We start from the raw sequence: 10160 nt of genomic DNA, 5'->3' as shown, positions 1-10160 counted from the left end.
AGCTATCCAGAGCTGTAACAACAGCTCCACTAGATTTGGAAGGCTGTTCATCTGGCTTTTGGCTTTTATATTCTCTTTTCCTGATGGAATCACTGGGGGAAATCTTGTGGGCTTTTTTCTTTTTTTCTTTTCCTTTCTTTCTTTTCTTACCTTTTTTTTTTTTTTTTTTTTCAAACTTGCAACAGGCTCTAATGCTGTAAAGAACAGTCACACCAAATCAGGTCCTCATCCATTAACAGGTCGTCTCTCTGGTCTTGAGACACAGGCATAACCTGGTTAGACCTGTTTTGTTTGAACACTAACGTGTGAGTTGGCCAAATGCAAATGAGCCAATGTTTGTAATCCTTTATTTTATTTTTTTAAAGGGCTGGGCAGCCAATCAGAAGAGGGGGGAAGTGACTTAGGGAATTCCCGGTTGGTGGCTTATTGCTTAACATCTACAAAATGATTTAAAATTATTGTCATATGCATTTATCTCCACTCTGATGAGGGCTCAGACGTGATAACACCCGTGTCTCCCCATCCCCGTAGGAGCTGGCGTGATTGCAGCCCACTGCCTGCCATCCATTAGCCACAGTTATTGGATTTCCCACCCAGAATCTTTAGGTAAATGAGGTAAGTCCTTATTTTTAAACCTTTTGAATCTGAAATTCAAACACCTGAGTGCAAAGAGAAACCTGCCTTGAATCAGCCAGATGAAAACAAAACACTCCTGGAGGTAGCTGGCAGGAAGTGAAGCCTGCCTTATCCGGGCTTACCTCGCTAGCTCTCAGTAGAATTTCGGTTTGAAGGGCAGTTGGGTTACTTTGGGTATTATCTGTGTGTTTCCTGTGTTGTATGAACATCCAAACAATGTGAATTAGAATCCCTCTAGGTTTCCCTCTATTTGTGGGAGCAAAGTGATGTCTCTGGGTTGTTGAATTCTTCTGAAGCAAACAGGCAGGGACAGGTCAATTTGCTACACAGTTCAGTGAAGAACTTTTTGGCCAAATAGCTGTTGGGGCTCAGAACACATGGCTTCACTTTCCAGAGATGTCTTCTGCTGGTAATTTTTCTGACTCATGAAGTGTAGGGAAAGGTCAGTTCGAGTATGGGAACATGGCTGTAAATAGGCAAGAACGTGTACATCCATGCTGGAAGAAGCCATAAGACAGCCAACGGAGACAGGGCTGCTGGTGGAGAGCTGAGCACCTAGAGGTAACTCTGCCCAGAAGGAAAAAAGAATCAGCTTTAGCTAAGGGTGTTTACCCTATCACAAGGGGACAAAGTAACCCTTTGTTACCCGATGGGCTATCAGAGCCAGACAGGCAGACATGACTCAGCAGCAGCAAATGCCTCCCTAACAGGGACTCTATTGATTTTGTTTGGACATCACAAAGAAGTGTTGGCCCCCGTGTAAATTCAAATGGGTACAAGAAGGGATTAATCTTCTTGTTGGTAAATAATGCCAAATTGAACAAGTCATTTTGACTGAGTTAGCATTTTCCCAGTCTTGTTTTTTTTTTTTCAAGAGCCTGTATAAGGGTCTGTGAGCCCAACTTCACTGATGTGTCTTTAGGTTTTCTGTACCAACTGTGGCTAATAGGGAGAAAGTGAGAAATGATTGAGTTCTGAGAACTTCTGATGGAGAGGCTGATTCAGACGCTGGCTCTGTGTGTGCGTATGAGGATGGGTTTAGAGAGAGCTCTAAACGTGTCCAAGGACAGTAGGATGTTACAAAGAGCTGTGTGATAATTCCATTGAGGTTAAGAGAAAAGTCAATTTCCAATAAGAGATGAAGATATATTGTCTGGAAGAATTTGCCTGGTAAGCAACGCAATCTGTGAAGGCTTTCCAGAGATTTTAGCCATGAGTTTAATAGCTCTGTTTGAAGTTTATAGAAGGATCTATTTGTCCTTTTTTGTGACTAAAATTCTAGAACAATAAATGTCTATATGGTATGGGGTTACACAGGATCATGTTGTTTCCACCTTGACGCCTAGTAGGATTCAAAATCCATGACAGAACATGACTTGAAAGTCACTTGGAAGTCTGCAATCATGCTTGAAAAAGTTATAAATATCATTGGGAGAAAGCTTTTTACTATGTTTCTAAAATATTTTAGAGAGGCATTTTAAAAGTCAATTTGAGGGAACAACTGTGTTGTACATTCTTTTATATTACCATTCAAGATGGCGGCCTTAGCCCAGACCTTTCAAAGATGGTAGTGGTTACTGTGATGTATTTGATCATGGTCCTACCTGTACAGAAGGTCTCGAATTTGATTGTTTATGTTCTTTTGTGCTAAAATCCCCTGTTGTTAGGTTCAAATATCTTTTGGGGGCATTTAAAGTTTTTCAATGTATTAATTTAATCTCCCAATAGTCCTTGCCTTTTTGGACCCCCCTAAACTCTACATTCTCACTCATGGTTCTGTGTTTGTGGATGATTTAAAATGTTCCGATAACTTCCCAACTTTATGCAGATCCTCTTTCAATATCTTTTTGATACCTTGAGTATTTAAGGCAAAAGAGAAACTGAGAGGTCAAAATGTTGGACTCAATTACATTTTGACCTTAGTGCACGTCTGCAGGAGTAGAATTTAGTTTTCCAGAGTCTTTCTTCCTTATCACTCCCCTGTTTCCTCATCTCCCTGAGCTTGGAAACTGGAGGACTGCTGTCTCCAAAGTTCAGTGTAGGAACCTTGAGCTATGTGATAGCAGCAAGCACAGGCATGGCAGCTACGAGAAATTAGCTAAGAGCATTTCAGCTTTGACCCCTTCTTCCACACACAGCCATCCCCTATGTCCTTTCAAACAGATGTAATATTAAGAGATCTTTGAGGGCTGGGGTTCGGTGGATACCAGGAATAGTATGATAGAACTTGCGAGCCCTCTTGCAAAAACAATCCATGGTTTTATAGAACCAGGCTGAAATCCCAAACTTGATTTTCAGTAATACCGTTTTGCTGTAATACCCTTTCCTCTGTTAAGGTTGCTTTCTGGTGGAGTCAAGGTGGTGACATTTTCTGTTGTGGGTGGGGCTCTGGTTGGGAGGCATTGGCTTGGTGTTTAGAGACCACACATTCTCAACTTGCCTCTGTTACTGGGTAACTGACCACAGCACCAGCGCTATCTGCTTGGGTAAGCTGGGTTTGTGGTGGGAATGACCACCTGAAGATAGAGACAGGTGAGCAACCACGTCTTGTCCAGGTGCTTTGAAATCTGCGAGTAACTGAAGGGAGGAGGTAGATGATTAACTTTATTGGATGTTCCCATCGCTAACTTTCAGAAATAAGATTTTAAATAGTTTGATTTATTCTAAGGAGCAGGCAGTCATGCGCGGATTAAAAATATGGGACTGTTATCATGTTTATTTAGATTGGAGAAGATCTTGAAGGACCAGATTATTCGATCAAGCAGAAAATAAAAAGTGTAGTAGGGTGAGGGCTGCTCATCTTAGAATGGAGCATATCTTCAAGTCGAAATGGCTACAAGGTCAGAAAGCTGGAGTGTTCAGAGGGGAGTAAGAATTTCTTTGATTCTGGCAGTTATTTGATTAAAAAAAAAGTCATTGGATTTCACAGAGAGAAAGTACATTTCTTAAAGAGCTTTTCCTGTAGAATATAAGACAGGCGTGGTAGTGATGTGAGCTCAGAGTAGGAAAAACAATCAGGGGGCCACTGCTCAGGGCGGTGGTCAGGAAACCTGGCTTTCCAGTCTTGGAAAAAGCTGTGTACCAACGTGATGTACTCTATCTCTCTGGGCTTTGGTTTTCTCATCTGGGCAAAAAGGTTGGAACCCAATCACCTATGAGATCCATCTGGACATTTAGATTGCATGCTTCAATGACCAAGGGGGCAGGGGTTGGTGTGGAGCAAGGAACTGCTACACCTGGAAGTCAGCAGGGTTAGGACAAGTGTGTGGAAGCCGCGAGTGGGTTGGGGTGAGGAGCGTCCTGTAAGGATGAGAGAAAAGAAGCCCAGCAGGGCCATCAAGTAGCTTTCTGAAGCTCTTTGGGTTAAGGGATATAGCTAGTGGAGGAATTGAGACCTGACCCCCGAGGCTGTATGCCATAGGAGTGTTCAATTACACTGTGATGATACCCCACCTGAGTCAATTGACTTTGTCCATGCTGGCCTGTGTGTGGAGGCATTGAACTGACTGCTTTAGGACCACAGGGAGCATTAGATACTTGGGAGCAGTACTATCATGGCATCTTCTATAAAACACAGAGGCAGCCTGCTGCAAAGTAAACATTTGGGTATCTGTGATTTCTACAAAGTTTGTATGGTGTTGGGGTGCTTGTCTGACTTAATGTCGGTGAAATAGGAAGGTTGTGCAGACATGGATTCATTTCACCTAGAGGGAGATGCTGTGGGTAGTCATAAGGGGAGTCTGGTCCAGCCATTGGCAGCCAGCCCCATCTGGAGCCCTGGCTGTTCTCAGAGGGCCTGAGCTCTATTTCTGGAGCAAATGAAGCTTGCAACAGGGTCAAGCATGGTGCCCTATTTACCGAGGCTCCTAGGGTATTATTTAAGAGAGACACCCTGTAAAATACTCCTTTGAAAACTGATTTCACTAACACCTAATCATATTCTGACTTTGGTTTGTTTTACAGGGTTAGGCCCCTTGTTTTGGTTCATTGAATTCCCATTCTCTCTCCTTTTCCTTACTTTTCCTCACATCCTACTCCCACCCTGTCCCAAGTCTATCTCTTTTTCTTAGAAGCCTCTTAATAAGTATAGGTACACTGAAAGCATGCATTATTTAAAGTTTTTATTAAAATATTTATTGGATTCATGAGAGAGAGAGAGAGAGAAAAGGGGGTTGATAGAGAAAGAGAGAGAGAGGGGGAGAAAGAAACGTGCTCCTATCCACTGATTCACCCCCTGAATGCTTGTAATGACTAGGGCTGGGTCAGACCAAACTCAGGACCTGGGAATGCAATCCAGACCTCCTGTGTGGGTGGCCGGAATCTACCCCTCTTCCTCCTCAGCATCTCTTTAAGCAGGAACCTAGAGTCAGGAGCCAGAGTCATATACTGAACCCAGAACTCTTACGTGGACACAGACATCTTAACAATCCTAACTTATCCTATCCACCATCTTAACTTATCCTAACCACTAGACTGAATGCCTGACCCAAAACATGCTTTCTCATAATGCAAGAAAAAAAAATAAAAAAGAATGCCAATTAAATTAGGTTATTAGACTAGCCAACTGCCTCATTAACTCCAGTATTTTAACATAACAACTTAGTTTTACTTTTGTATGACCTTATCGAGATGCCCACTTTTCTTTGATGTTGTAATTGTGGTAAAGTTAAACATTCATATATGCCGCCACCTCCCCCATGCCCAATGTCATAAGCACACAACAAATATCTTGGAGACTGGGCCCTTGTCAGTCCAGGCACAGATCTGAGCTGTCAGCCACTCCGCCATCCCTTTATCAGCCTGGTGCAAAATGCCTCCAAGTGTTCTGAGCTTTTCTTAGAATAGGACGAGGTCCTCCGCTTTTGGTGTATGACAAAGGGTCTTGGGAAATAGGCATGTCTTCTAGGGTCATCGTAGTGACTACCAACATGTCTTGCTTTGCTCTTGTCAGTAGACCTTCGAGAGACCCTATACCCTGTTTCTGCCTCAACTATGTCCACTTAGAAAACCAGAGTGTGCTGTTCAACTGTGTTCACTCCATGGGCTGAAGGCTGTGCTCAAGGAATGTTGATGAGGAATAAAGCACGATTGCTTTTTTTCTGATGGGGCAGCAGGTTTTGAGTTTGTGTGGCCTGCAGGCAGCTGGGATAAGCATTGGATTTAGTCAAAATTCTTGGTTCAAATTTGATGTCACTGCTGGACAGTTGAGTGACTTCAGTCTTGTTATATAATATGCTGTGAATATCTGAGTTTCCTTCTCTGAAAATGGGGTTAATAACAAACATCTGCATAGGGCTGTTCTAAGGATTAAATTAGATATAGAATGTGAAAGCACCGAAACAAAAAATGCTGCTGAGTAGGTTATTATCAATCTGTGGGATGGAAGTCAATGCACAGATTCAATTAGGGGCTTTTTTTTTTTTTTCTCCAGTGATACTCTGGTAGGTTGGTTGGAGTGAATGAGTATGAAATTTTGGAATATTTTTCCTCTTAATGATCAATGTTGCTTCTGTTTTTTTGGGGGGATAGTGGTGGTGGGGGCAGATGCTTTAGGGTTTTTACCAGGGAAGATACACAGCAGGGAGATGGGATAAACCACATTAGTCCACGACTTTACTTTGAGCCTCGTTTTGATTAGCTTGTAAGCCACATTATTGGGATGTACAGGGGAAAGATCTGGGATGGGCACCAGGGTGTCTGTACATTGGGATGTACTGGGTGTGGAAACACTCTGGTGTCTTTGTTTTTAAAATATTTATTTGTTTTTATTGGAAAATCAGATTTACAGAGAAAAGGAGAAACATAAAGAAAGATCTTTCAACCGCTGGTTCACTCCCCAAGTGGCCACAATGGCCGGAGTTGAGCTAATTTGAAGCCAGAAGTCGGGAGCTTCTTCTGGGTCTCCCATGCAGGCACAGAATCCCAAGGCTTTGAGCTGTCCTCACCTGCTTTCCCAGGCCACAAGCAGGGAGCTGGAAAGGAAGTAGAAGAGTCAGGATATAAATCGCTGGACACATGGGATCCTGGTGCATGCAAGGCGACGACTTTAGCCACTAGGCTAATATGTTGGCTTTCCCTTCCCGGCCTGGTATCTTGATACCTGATACCTTGATACCTGATACCTTGATACCTGGTGCATAGGGCCTCCAGAAGAAAGTATTGCCCTCCAGGAAGTTCACATGAGTGAAGTCACTGTGACTTCATCTACTAAGGCCCATCCCGAACATGCTAGAGAGTTAGTTCCAGACATTGCTTACCATGGCTTTCCTCACTGACAGTCTAGAGGTTCTGGGGAAAACCCTTCCTGGCTTATTTTGCTCAGATGTTAAGGGGCCTGCCTCTCGTTAAATTGCTCAAATGTTCTGATCATGTGGAAGTGTTGTTCAGACGCTGAGCGGCGTAAGTAGTCTTGGCTGTTAGTAAATCAAGAAGGCCTCCTAGCCTGGGGCCTTGGCGTCCCTAGAGAGAATTCAAGGGGTATTTGAATTTAAAGGTCAAACAGACTACAATATTCTCTCTAAGTTCTAATTAAACATTTTCTTTCAATAGGAATGTAAGCAAAGCTCCACATTAGTGTTAGCTGCAGCTGTGATTGTCATCAAGAGAAATCACGTTTTCATGTCATATTACACTTTGTTGAGATGTTTCAAGACAACAATATCTGACATGACAGAAGTTATTAGACTTGCAGTACATATTCCTGTCTGGTGTGTTGATTAAATAGAAAACACACATACTGTTGTGATATTATACATTTACTTAAAAATGTTTTGATAACTGAATTGAGAATACAAAATTGATTCGTGTTGCAAATAAAGGTGAAGAGCCCACCATTGATAGTATCCTCTCCCAAGGGGCTGAGGAAATGACTCGGAACAGAGTCAGCTGAGTGGCGATTTCCACCAAAGCAGAGAGCTAGGTCTTCTCTGTCTCTAGGTAGCCTTGGAGTTGTGGAGGGACTTGGCATGATGAGGGTGATAATACCACCAATGATGGTGATGGTCCTGAGAGCCAGATTCTGTTAGGTAGCTGCTCTCAGCAAGGTTCAATGTCATAACAATCTTGGGCCAGTGACAGAAAGGCTCTCCTACCTTCCGTGGTGACTGAACACTGGTGCAAGTGAAGGCAAAGGCTGGGACTGACTGGCTTCCTTGGGGAGTCAAGATCATGGTGTGTGACTGCACAGGGCCTTGTTCTTATAGACTCTGAGTTTGACTTAATGCTGTACTATCTCTGCCTTAAAATGCTTAAATTTTGAATAAGCCTTCTGGATTTCCCTTTGACACCAAGTCCTTCAAATGATGTTGCTGGTCCTGCATCTAAATGTGGCATGATGGTTTTGGTATTTGGCTGCATCTGAGGCCATGGAGAGCCCTCTGGTCCTTCTGATCTCTCTCAGCTAACTGATCTCTGGAAGAAAGCTGAGGCTGCTGAGGAGGAGAGATACAGTTTCTGATTTGGTAACTTTCATAGGTTTGCTTGTGCTGCAAAAATCTCCTTCCAAACTACTGGAGGGATGGCTGAATAATTGGCAAGAGGGTATTGGATTTTTTGGAAAATCTTTCTGGATGGGTTTTTCATCTTTATTTTGCTTTCCAGGAGGCTTGCTGCATGAACCGATGAGCTTAGAGATGCAGAGCAAAGTCTGTTCTGGATGGAAGCAGGTCCAGTGTGCTGAGAGTGTATTGTTCTCATAGGAAGACACTAAAAGGGAACTTGGCTTTCTTGCCTACTGTCATTGATTATCTATATAAAAGGATAACTCCACTTTTTCTAAAAAGGGACATTTTCTAACTCATGAGAAAGTCTGAATGCTATTTGTTCATAAGCTGCAAAGGTGCTAAAGTTGTATACCTTACAAGGTTTGATCTGTATTTTACAACCAAGTGTTTTTTTTTAAATATATAAGATTTATTCATTTATTTGAAAGGCAGAGCCAGATAGAGAGAGACACCTTTCATCTGCTGGTTCAAATGGTTGTTACAGCCAGAACTGGGCCAATCTGAAGCCCAGAGTTTCTTCTGTATCTCCCACTTGGGTGCAGAGGTCCAAGGACTTTAGCCACCCTCTGTTGCATTACACATTATACACTAGCAAGGAGCTCAATCAGAAGTGGAACAGTGAGAACTGAAACCAGTGTCCATGCAGTATGCCAGCATTGGAGGCGACGGCTTTATTTCTTGTGCCACAGCACTAGCCTTTACAGCTTAGTTTCAATGAACTATTGCAAGATTTAAAGCTTGATCATAGTAGCAATGGTGAAAGAAAGAGAATTTTTCTAGATTTCTTTGAGAGATGGACTTGGGCTTCCCAAAGAATGTATACATAGTCTTGCCCTCATTAGTGTGACATTCATGACACACACAGGTCTGTCATCAGGTGCTCTTCCAAAGAGCTATAATTCCCCTTTGTTTTTCAGCAGTTTTCCTCTTGTTGTGATTACTGCTCTTTTATCATGCCTGAAATGGCTTCAGAGAGACAGTCTGTCCCTGAGTCAAGCTGTGGCATTCAAGAGGAGGCTGGACTAAACTTTTGTTTTTAAAGATTTATTTGTTTACCTGAAATCTGAAAAACAGAGTGACAGAGAGAAGGGAGAGTCAGAAAGAGAGAGATCTTTTATCTGCTGGTTCACTCCCCAAATGGTCACAACAGCTGAGTCTGGGCCAGGCTGAAACTAGGAGCCCAGAACTCCATCCAGGTCTCTGACACATGTGGCTTTGGAACATCGTCTTCTGGGCGCATTAGGAGGAGTTGGCTTGGAAGTAGAGCAACTGGGACTTGAACTGGATAGAAGATTCTGGAAAAGGAAGCAGTGGCTTAACCCACTGCATTACAATCCTGACCCCTGGTCAAAATTTTAACAGTTGGGTCTGTGTGGTGACACATCTGTAGGTGTCTGGAATGATGTGTACTGAAGGAGAATTTCTCTAATAGGGCTCAAGGATGATCAATATGCTCTCATAATTAGCTAAAAAATTCTGGGAACTGAACTTAAAGAATCTCAACTTTCAAATGACAATTATAAGATCCCTGGGGATATCTTCCTTCTCTTCAGAAACACAAGGATCATTTTTTTTTTTTTAAGCTGCAGAAATCAGGTTGCTGTTCTTACCCCTGCCATAGCACACTTAGAGTAGAACCAGCCCACTTCTGAGGCCTGTGTCTTTGGGCCAGTTGCTTAACCTTTCTGTACTGTCTCATCTATGAAATGGGGATAACGTTAGTATCGATGTTTGAGGTTATTATAAGGCTTAAATAATATAATTTATGTAGAGCATGTCATCAACACGCAGTGACTATCAACTATCATTGCTGTCATAGTTTTGTTGTTCTGCAATTATAGAATCTGTGACATTCTGAATTGGTGGCTGTTAATTTTTCCTTGGCTTGAGCATCTCGGTCCTTTCCTCGGAAGAAATCTGATTCCTGAAATGATCAGATCCATTGTCCCATGCATCCCCACCCCTCCTTGGCTCAGATCCCCACCCCTCACCTCCCTCCACCCTTCCCACATTCCTGCACAG

General features: G+C 42.8%; 1 protein-coding gene across 2 annotated transcripts in view; it reads left to right on the top strand.

Annotated features, from left to right (window-relative positions):
• Positions 1–475: 475 nt before the first annotated feature.
• EHF (ETS homologous factor) overlaps positions 476–10160 on the top strand; it is a 39253-nt gene continuing 29568 nt past the window's right edge. For both annotated transcript variants that reach the window (XM_058663184.1, XM_058663183.1), the window contains exon 1: positions 476–615. The gene's annotated coding sequence lies outside the window, so the exon portion shown is untranslated. The remainder of the gene's footprint in view (positions 616–10160) is intronic.

This window comes from Ochotona princeps, chromosome 4 (genome assembly GCF_030435755.1).
Source record: "Ochotona princeps isolate mOchPri1 chromosome 4, mOchPri1.hap1, whole genome shotgun sequence".
Lineage (NCBI taxonomy): Eukaryota > Metazoa > Chordata > Mammalia > Lagomorpha > Ochotonidae > Ochotona > Ochotona princeps.
Note: the sequence above shows the minus strand (reverse complement) of the source record. Positions and strands in the feature narration are given on the sequence as shown.